The following is a 10,572-nucleotide window of genomic DNA, read 5'->3' on the forward strand; positions in this document are numbered from 1 at the left end:
ACCCAGGAGGAAATTCTAGTCTCAGGAGTATAGAGATTTTAATATAACTGAAACTAAATATAGAAGAAAAGGCATATGTAAGTTACTTAAATATAACAACCAGTCAGGCACCAGTGGCTCATGTCTGTAATTCTAGCTACTCAGGAGGCTGAGATTGGAGGATCATGCTTCCAAACCAGTCCAGGAAGTCATCCTTGAGACCGTTATCTCTAATTAACCACCAAAAAAGCTACAAGTTGAGCTGTGGCTCAAGTGGTTAAATATCAGCTTTGAACAGCAAAGCTCACCTTAGGAAGAGCACCCAGGCCCTAAATTCAAGACACGACTCACACACACACACACACACACACACACACACACACACACACACACACTATAACCATTTAAAAATAGATATAGATGGGAAATTCCATTTAAGATGTGGTTTCTTTGTTGTTGTTTTTGTTTTTTGTTTTTGTTTGTGCCAGTATTGGGGCTTAATCTCAATGCCCTAATCCCAGAGCCTCTCCAGCTTCACACTGGTTAATTGAGTGTAAGTCTCTCAGATTTCTCTGTCCAGGTTTTCTAAGAATCATGATCCTCCTATCTCAACTTCCTGATGGTTTGATTACAGACATAAGCCACTGACAACAAGCTTGAGAAATTTTCTAGAAAAAAATACGTCATTATACACCTGTGCATCCCTTACATAATATATATTTAGTATATATAACATACATTACACTATATATATCAACTATTAAGTATTAGTTATCTAAGTTCAAGATAAATCATCCTAAATAGTCTTTATTAAATGTAAAATAAGAATAAAATTACTTTTACCACTAAACAATATGTTTCTTTCCATTTATTTTTTCAAAGAAGGGTTTCATTATGTGCTCTAGGCTGGCCTCCAACTTCAATCCTTCTATCTCAGACTCCTGTGTTCTGAAATTATAGCTTTTCACAGTTTATCTGTTTTTTGCGATGAGGTGGAGGGTTATTGTAACTAGGAATGAGCAAGCCTCTTGAAGATCAAGACAAATAGATATAATTGATCGGATAACATAATGCTATATATACTATTATCTCTTAGTTTATGTTTTGCTTCATTTGGTCTTATTTTTTGTTAGCTTTTAAATTTGTTTTTGCTTTTGATGAACAGACCACACAGACTATACCAAAAAATCCCACTGTATTGAAGAATGATTCTACCCTTTTGTTCCTTCATTTCTTCTCAATGGACTTCCTCATGCTGCTAATAGCTTCTTGTGGTCAGTTGAGGATATTTGTGTCATAGTTCTTTCAGAATAAATGACTAAAGTTATGCCCTCTAAATGAGCACATGAATAGAGAAGTCTGTGTGAAGCTATGTTGGAATCTTTCTCAATAATGCTATTCTAAGAAATGAAACTGAGGGCTGGGGATATGGCCTAGTGGCAAGAGTGCCTGCCTCATATAAATGAGGCCCTGGGTTCAATTCCCCAGCATCACATATACAGAAAATGGCCAGAAGTGGCGCTGTGGCTCAAGTGGCAGAGTGCTAGCCTTGAGCAAAAAGAAGCCAGGGACAGTGCTCAGGCCCTGAGTCCAAGCCCCAGGACTGGCAAAAAAAAAAAAAAAGAAAAAAGAAAAGAAATGAAACTGAATTCTCTTTTTCTCTCCTTTCTTCTTTTTTTTGGTATATTGAGATAGAAAACAATTTCTTTTTTTTTAAGATGGTCTAAATCAAACTGATATATTTTTTTTCTTATTATTGTCAAAGTGATGTACAGAGAGGTTAGTTTCATACATTAGGCATTGGATACATTTCTTCTACTGTTTGTTACCTCCTCCCTCATTCCCCCTCCCCCCTTCCCCTTTTCCTCTCCCCGCATAAGTTGTTCAGTTGGTTTACACTGAACAGTTTTTTGCAAGTATTGCTTTTGTAGTTGTTTGTCTTTTTTTACCCTGTGTCTCTCGATTTTGGTATTTGCTTCCAATTTCCTAGTTCTAATACCAGTATATACAGTTTCCAATGTACTCAGATAAGATACAGTGATAGTGCGGGTATAACCACAGGAAGGGGATACAAAAGAATCATCAACAATAGAAGCTATGGCTTACATGCATGTTGAAAGTAGTTACAACAGTGATATAACAGTTGTTTCCATAACATAGACTTCATTTCACTTAGCATTATCTTATGCATTCATAGGGGCATAGCTATTAGGCTCTTGTGATCCTCTGCTGTGACTAGCCTAAACCTGTGCTAATTATTCCCTATGAGGGAGACCACAGGGTCCATGTTTCTTTGGGTCTGGCTCACTTCACTTAGTATAATTTTTTCCTAGTCCTTCCATTTCCTTATGAATGGGGCAATGTCATTCTTTCTGATAGAGGCATCAAATCCATTGTGTATTTGTACCACATTTTCCTGATCCATTTGTCTACAGAAGAGGGGCATCTGGGTTGGTTCCATAGTTTAGCTATGACAAATTGAGAAAACACTTTTTTAATCTTAAATTATAAACTAAGATCTCATAGCAAAACATGCAATTCATCAAACAAGTTAATGACTTATTTCTCTTAATAGCCTTGAGCATTCACTCTTCTCTACATTGTAAAGCAGGGATCCAATCTAATTGGGAAGGTTCTGACATCGTTAAGTTATGATTCCCAAGGTTCTTTGCATGGTCCAAATTTCTAAATCCTGTCAAGGAAAACTTGGGACCATGTTCAGGACAAGCATAGGTAGATTTTAAAATGAATAACCCAGACATCGCAAACATAATTTCCCCTTATCTCAACGACATGGTCAAAGATGAGAGCAAGGAAGTCTAGGAATTTGTTTCTAGAACAGGCATTTATGTGGACAGGAAGGAAGGATTAGGAAGGGTAGAGGAATGTGGTAGATCACAGGTGTATGCCACATTTACTACTCTGTCCCATCACTCAAATTTTAGTAACTGATGGAACAGTGATGATCCAATTGTTCCTACACACGCTGCAAGTTACACTGCCAAGATTGGCCTTCCATGCCTATTTTTGAGCAATAGTTCTTTAATGGAACATTTTGACGTTTATGGGTCAAGATTTTTTCAGTGAATATTTTCCCAGTGTTAAATTCTTTAGCCCCATTCATGAGGCCATGATAGATCACATGAACCACCACTTCCAAAGCAATAACTATCTCTCTTGCATTGCTGTTGCCTTTGGTACTATCCGAAGAATACAGGATGGTCACTACTAAAGAATGTAGATTCCATATTTTAGCTATGGCAAATTGTGCTGCAATGAACATTGTTGTGCTGGTGGCTTTAGTGTGTTCTTGTTTGTGGTCTTTTGGGTAGATGCCCAAAAGTGGGGCTGCTGGGTCATAGGGAGCTCTATGTTTAGCCTTCTGAGAAATCTCCATACCGCTTGCCAGAGTGGCTGAACCAGTTTACATTTCCACCAACAATGAAGTAGGGTTCACTTTTGGCCACATCTCCTCCAACATTTAGTATTGTTAGTTTTCTTGATAAAGGAAATTCTTCCTGGAGTGAGGTGGAATCTCAATGTTGTTTTGATTTGCATTGCTTTTATGGTCAATGATGTAGAGCACTTTTTCATATGTCTCTTGGGCATTCTCATTTCCTCATCAGAGAAGCCTCTTTTTAAGTTTCTAGCCCACTTGATGAGGGGGCTGTTGGTTCTTTGCAGTTTTGTTTTGGAGGAAGGTAATCTTTTCAGTTCTGCATATATTTTAGATATGAGGTCTTTGTTCGTTGTATGGCCAGTAAAGATCTTTTCCCAATCTGTGGGCTTTCTGTTTATCTTACGAGCTATGTCCTTTGCCCTGCAGAAGCACTGCAGTTTGATGCAGTCCCATTTGTTCATCCTTTCTCTGATTTGTAGCATTTCTGGGTCTTTGGTAAGGACATTTTGTCCTGTGCCAAGGAGCGCAAGTGTTTCTCCTACTCCTTCTTTTGGTGTTTTCAGGGTATCTGTCTTAATTCCGAGGTCTTTGATCCATTTCGAATTGATTTTGGTGCAGGGTGATATATAAGGATCTAGTTTTAGTTTGTTGCAGGTGTTGAACCAGTTTTGCAGCACCATTTGTTAAAGAGGCTATCTTTCTTCCATCCTATTTGTTTAGCTCCTTTATCAAAGATTAAGTAGGCATAGTTCGGTGGGTTCATTTCTGGGTCTTCAATTCTGTTCCATTGGTCTTCAGGCATAGCTAAAATATGGAACCAACCGAGATGCCCCTCAGTAGACGAATGGATCAGGAAAATGTACAGATACACAATGGATTTGATGCCTCTATCAGAAAGAATGACATTGCCCCATTCATAAGGAAATGGAAGGACTAGGAAAAAAATATACTAAGTGAAGTGAGCCAGACCCAAAGAAACATGGAATCTATGGTCTCCCTCATAGGGAATAATTAGCACAGGTTTAGGCTAGTCACAGCAGAGGATCACAAGAGCCTAATAGCTATGCCCCTATGAATGCATAAGATAATGCTAAATGAAATGAAGTTCGTGTTATGGAAATGACTGTTGTATCACTGATGTAATTACTTTCAACATGCATGTAAACCATAGCTTCTATTGTTGATGATCCTCTTGTATGCTCTTCCTGTGGTTGTACCTGCACTATCACTGTATCTTATCTGAGTACATTGGAAACTGTATATACTGGTATTAGAACTAGGAAAGTGAAAGGAAATACCAAAATCGAGAGACACAGGATAAAAACACAAACGATTACAAAAGCAATACTTGCAAAATTGTTTGGTGTAAACTAACTGACCAGTTCATGGGGGGCAGGGAGAGGAAAAGGGGAGGGGGGGAGGAGTAATGAGGGAGGAGGTAACAAACAGTACAAGAAATGTACCCAAGGCCTAATGTATGAAACTGTAACCTCTCTGTACATCACTTTGATAATAAAAAAGTAAATAAAGTAAAAAAAGAATGTTCATGGGCCAGGTGCCAGTGGCTCACTTCTGCAACCCTAGCCACTTAGCTGTGAGAGCCAAGGACTGTGGTTCAAAGCTAGTCTAGGTAGAAACATTCATGAGAGTCCATCCCCAATGTAACCAGAAAAAAGCAGGCTGGAGGCATGGGTCAAGTTTTAGAGAACCGGCTGAGCAAAGAAGCCCTGAATTTAAACCACACAGTACCACTCACACAAAAAAGCAGAGAATGTAGATGTAATTAAAAAAACAACAAGCACATGAAATGATGTTCCACAGATTTTAAAATTATCTGACAAATTCCCCTTGTCTAAACAAGATGTTGCTTTGGGATAGGTTATACAGGAGAGAAGACACTGCTACTTTTAATATGGGCTAATTTTCATCGTATCACTTGAAGTTTGATTTAGTGTAAGAGTTGAAATATCCCTTATGATCACTTTAGTCATATAGAAGAAAAGGTATAAATCATTAAACCATCTGGAAAGGTAAGAGGAAATGTTGAGGTTGTTTCACTTGGTTTAAGGCCATGTAGGTGTGGTTAGGAGCTATAGATTATATCCTCCAAGCCATTCCTAGGTAAGAGCATCAAAACCTAAAGAGGAATCAGTCTGTTGGATATACTGCCTAGGGCTCCTTCTAGTGCAGAATGAGACCTTGATGGTAAGGAATTTTCTGCCTGTGACCAAACTACTAATAAAGTAAATAATTATTTTAGCTGGCTATTTTCTACCAACCATATGTTTGTGAAATCTATTACGCATTTCTGTATAGTTCTTTCAAATGACTACATGGCGTTTTAATGTAAGCATATACCAATATTTATGCATTCTTCTCATGACAGATGTGCAGGTAGTTTTCATTTTGGAATTCTAAAACCAATGAACTCTGGCAGCATGCAAAACCTTAAAAACATAATGAAGGCTTTGATAAAGGAGCTGAAACAATAGTATGGAAGAAAGATAGCCTCTTTAACAGGTGGTGCTGGCAAAGCTGGATCAACACATGCAACAAACTAAAACTAGATCCTTATATATCACCCTGCACCAAAATCAATTCCAAATGGATTAAAGACCTCGAAATCAAAACAGACACCCTGAAAACACTAAAGGAAGGAGTAGGAGAAACACTTGGGCTCCTTGGCGCAGGATGGAACTTCCTTAACAAAGACCCAGAAAGGCTACAAATCAAAGAAAGGTTGGACAAATGGGACTGCATTAAACTGCAGAGCTTCTGCACGGCAAAGGACATAGCTCACAAGATAAACAGAAAGCCCACAGACTGGGAGAAGATCTTTACCGGACATTCAACAGAAAAAGGCCTCATATCTAAAATATATGTAGAACTAAAAAAATTACCTTCTTCCAAAACAAAACCACAAAGAACCAATAGCCCCCTCATCAAGTGGGCTAAAGACTTACAAAGAAACTTCTCTGATGAGGAAATGAGAATGGCCAAGAGACATATGAAAAAATACTCTACATCACTGGTCATAAAAGAAATGCAAATCCAAACAACATTGAGATTCCATCTCACCCCAGTAAGAATGTCATATATCAAGAAAACTAACAATTACAATTGTTGGAGGGGATGTGGCCAAAAGGGAACCCTACTTCATTGTTGGTGGGAATGTAAACTGGTTCAGCCACTCTGGCAAGCAGTATGGAGATTCCTCAGAAGGCTAAATATAGAACTCCCCTATGACCCAGCAGCCCCACTTTTGGGTATCTATCCAAAAGACCACAAACAAAATCACAGTAATGCCACCAGCACAACAATGTTCATCGCAGCACAATTTGTCATAGCGAGAATCTGGAACCAACCCAGATGCCCCTCAGTAGACGAATGGATCAGGAAAATGTGGTACATATACACAATGGAATTTTATGCCTCTATCAGAAAGAATGACATTGTCCCATTTGTAAGGAAATGGAAGGACTTGGAAAAAGTTATACTAAGTGCAGTGAGCCAGACCCAAAGAAACATGGACTCTATGGTCTCCCTTATTGGGAATAATTAGTACAGGTTTAGGCAAGTCATAGCAGAGCATCACAAGGCCCAATATCTATACCCTTATGAATACATAAGATGATGCTAAGTGAAATGAACTCCATGTTATGGAAATAATTATTATATCACAGTTGTAACTACTTTCAACGTCCCATATGTATATGTAGCTTCTATTATTGATGATGTTCTTGTATCACCTTCCTGTGGTTGTACCTACACTATCTCTGTAATCTTATCTGAGTATATTGGAAACCGTGTATACTGGTATTGGATGCAGGAAATTGAAAGGGAATACCAAATTTGAGAGACACAGGGTAAAAAAAGACAAACAACTACAAAAGCAATACTTGCAAAACTGCTTGATATAAGTGAACTTAACACCTGGGGGGGGGGGGGAAGGGAAAGGGGGAGGAGGGAGGGGGGTATGAGGGACAAGGTAACAAACAGTACAAGAAATGTATCCAATGCCTAACGTATGAAACTGTAACCTCTCTGTACATCAGTTTGATAATAAAAATTTGAAGAAAAAAAAAAGAAATGTAATGAAGGGGTTTGAAATGTTCCTTTCATTCAGAAAGCTCTATGTTCTTCTATTATGGGAATATAGCTTTAAAAAATTGCCCTACCTCCATGGTAATGAAAGTTCCCTATCTTTATTTCAGAGTTCCAAAGGAAAAATAATTCTGGATATATGCTCCAAAGTGTAACTTTGTCCTACATTTTCCAAAGGAATAGAAATGTCTGCTGAATTTATATATCTCATAATTTTGACAATAGAGAAAATAAAACAGTCACTCTTTTCCATTTTAAAAGAGCTTGAAATCCCATCATTGTCCGACAAACCTACTCAAATTAAATAGTAGTAAAAAATTGGAGAGAAAAGTGCATTTTCAAAGTTTTCAAAGCTTTGAATTTCTTATTTTGTGAATAACAAAGAGACAGGATTAAAGTGGTATTTAAATAAACCTGTTAAAACTTCACATTAAGTACATTTCAATCATAGCTGTAAAAACCAGAAATTAGGAATTATTATTCTGACAATATTTTCTGTCTTGAAGTTATTTTACCAGGCCAACAAGCCACCAGCCACACAGTAGGATTTGTTTCACAGGGACATGAAACTTCTAAGACTAAAATCAAGATTGAATGAGAACAAAACACTGTTCCTAAATGACTGCAAATTTTACTATGCAGTTTTTTGTTGTTAATTTATATATTCAAATGAGAAAGATATAATCTGTTGTAATAGACAACAATCCAGTCCAGCTTGTTAACTATATAATAGTTGTATTCGTAGCTTCATTGACAATCTTCCTCTAAGGGTACTACTGATGAAATGTTTGCATAGTAGCTAATAATCAGCATTGTTGGCTTCTTAGTGTAAGTGTTTCATTCCTTGGCTAATTAACGATAATATAAATTCCATATGTTAGAAGCAAGTGGAGATGGACATGAGTCCCGTAGCTGAATGACCTTAGACAAGTGAATTCACTCTGATACTGTCATTATCTGCCTTCCTGTAAGGCTATTTCTATTTTGTGTGAACATAGCCTTGTTTATTTTATATTTGCATTAGGATAATGTTTAGAGTTTCATTCATATAACCCATTGGACTCTGGGGTTTGGTTCCTCTGAAGTCCAGTTCTGCTGCTACTGACCAGCAGGAAGGTCTCCTCTGGGCAGCAGTTCCCTAGACATTTTCTATTCTAAGACTTTGCTTTTTTCTGTTTCTCCCTTTTCTTCACCCAGCCAACACCTGATGAAAACCTTGATATACAAGTGATTCACTTCACTTCAGGACTTAAAGTCTTGGCCAGGATGAGTTGGTGCAATACCTGGATGAGTTGGTGCAATACCTGGATGAGTTGGTGCAATACCTGGATGTAAAGAGAAAGGGGAAGGACCAACTATCCAGGAGGAATTCCATATTACTGAAAGGGAGCATGTTTAAGTACACATACTTGGTAAAACTGTTGGTGTCACTGATGTAGGTGCTGATTCTGACTACACCATCATCACACACCAGTATTCCCTTAACCATACTGAGCATGGTACACATCACCATCCTGTTGTACAAAAACTGACCAATGTGTTGGTGACAGGAAGTAGACCAATGAAGAGAGCAAGAGTAGGTGAATTTGCTTATAGTGTTTGATGTATATAGGTGAAAAGGGGCCTAGGAAAATTGAAGGGAAAATGATGAAATGGGTAACACTGATCAAGATGCATAATACAAACTGACATGTTGAATTGAAAACCCTTTGTACAAATACTTAAGTATAATTTTTAGAAGAAAAGAGAAATACAGTTGCCATTTTAATGTCTAATGTTTGGTATATATCATTAAATATATTTTTCAAGGTCTCCATCAGGTAGATAGAAAATTACAGCAGTCTCCTTTTATCTGTAGTTTCAGTTACCAGCTAGCAGCTACAGTCCTAAAAGTACTAAAGGAAAAATTCTAGAAACAAACAATCTATAAGTTTTAAATTGAATGCCATTCTGAATATCAGGATGAAATCAGATGCTATTCTACTATCACACTCAGGTTATGAATATATGATTAGATATAGAGTACACCCACTCTACATATACTATCCACCCATTAATCAATAGACTGAGTTATCAAATTAACTGGCAGTATTGTAGTGCTTGTGTTCAAGTCATCCTTTATATTGTTTGATAATGCCCCCAAAGTACAAATGCAATATAAAGGTCTTCCTTTAATTCAAAAGGTAAAAGTCCTCAACTTAATTTTAAAAATGGTGGGGGGGGGGTGTTGCATGCTGAGACTGCTAAAAATCTATGATAAGAAAAGTATCTCCTATTCATGAAATTTTTCCATAGGTGACAATCTGTGAAACCGAATAGCTCATGTTTATAAAGAAGAACATAGACTCTGAGAGTCTTAGTGGGATGTACTTGTAAAAGCAAAATAGACCATAAATGTTAATCAATTTGAAAATCAATAGTTGAATTATAATACCTCCCACTTTATAAAATGCCGTAGAGATTTTTTTTAAGTACTGATCATTTGTATACCATTATGAGAAAGAAAACCAATATTTGCTTTCTTTAGTTTCTCTTTTAAACATTGCAGCTAACGATAGGTTAAATGATGCCAAAGCAATTCCCACCCCATGTACACAGTGTGGTTGTGTGCAGGGACAGCAAAAATAAGCTCTCATTTGGGGATGTGATGATGGAAATGTATAGCGATCGCCTCTTCACTTTCATTGTGTATGTTTCTCTATTGTTTGAACTAAGCATGTGTTCATGGCTTGCTTCTGCAATTCGAAATACCAGTTTTTGTAACACTGTAATTACATGAGGAGCTATGGGGGAACATGAGGGGTATTCTAGGGCTTACTCAGAACTTTGCCAAAATAATTACAGTGATTTGATTGTGAAGGGAGACTGCAGGTGATAGCTAGGATAAGAGCATGGGGACTGGGAAAAGGAGAGGCAAGAATTGGAGGGAACAGGGGCCTTTTAGGGGTTAAGGTATCTACAAAATTATAGAATTCTTTAAAAAGTTAGAAAAATATCAAGGAACAAACCCCAGAGAGTCTTGTGAGCTCAGAGGTGTGTGTGTGTGTGTGTGTGTGTGTGTGTGTGTGTGTGTGTGTGTGTCTGTCTGT

The sequence above is a fragment of the Perognathus longimembris genome, chromosome 6 (genome assembly GCF_023159225.1).
Source record: "Perognathus longimembris pacificus isolate PPM17 chromosome 6, ASM2315922v1, whole genome shotgun sequence".
Classification (NCBI taxonomy): Eukaryota; Metazoa; Chordata; class Mammalia; order Rodentia; family Heteromyidae; genus Perognathus; species Perognathus longimembris.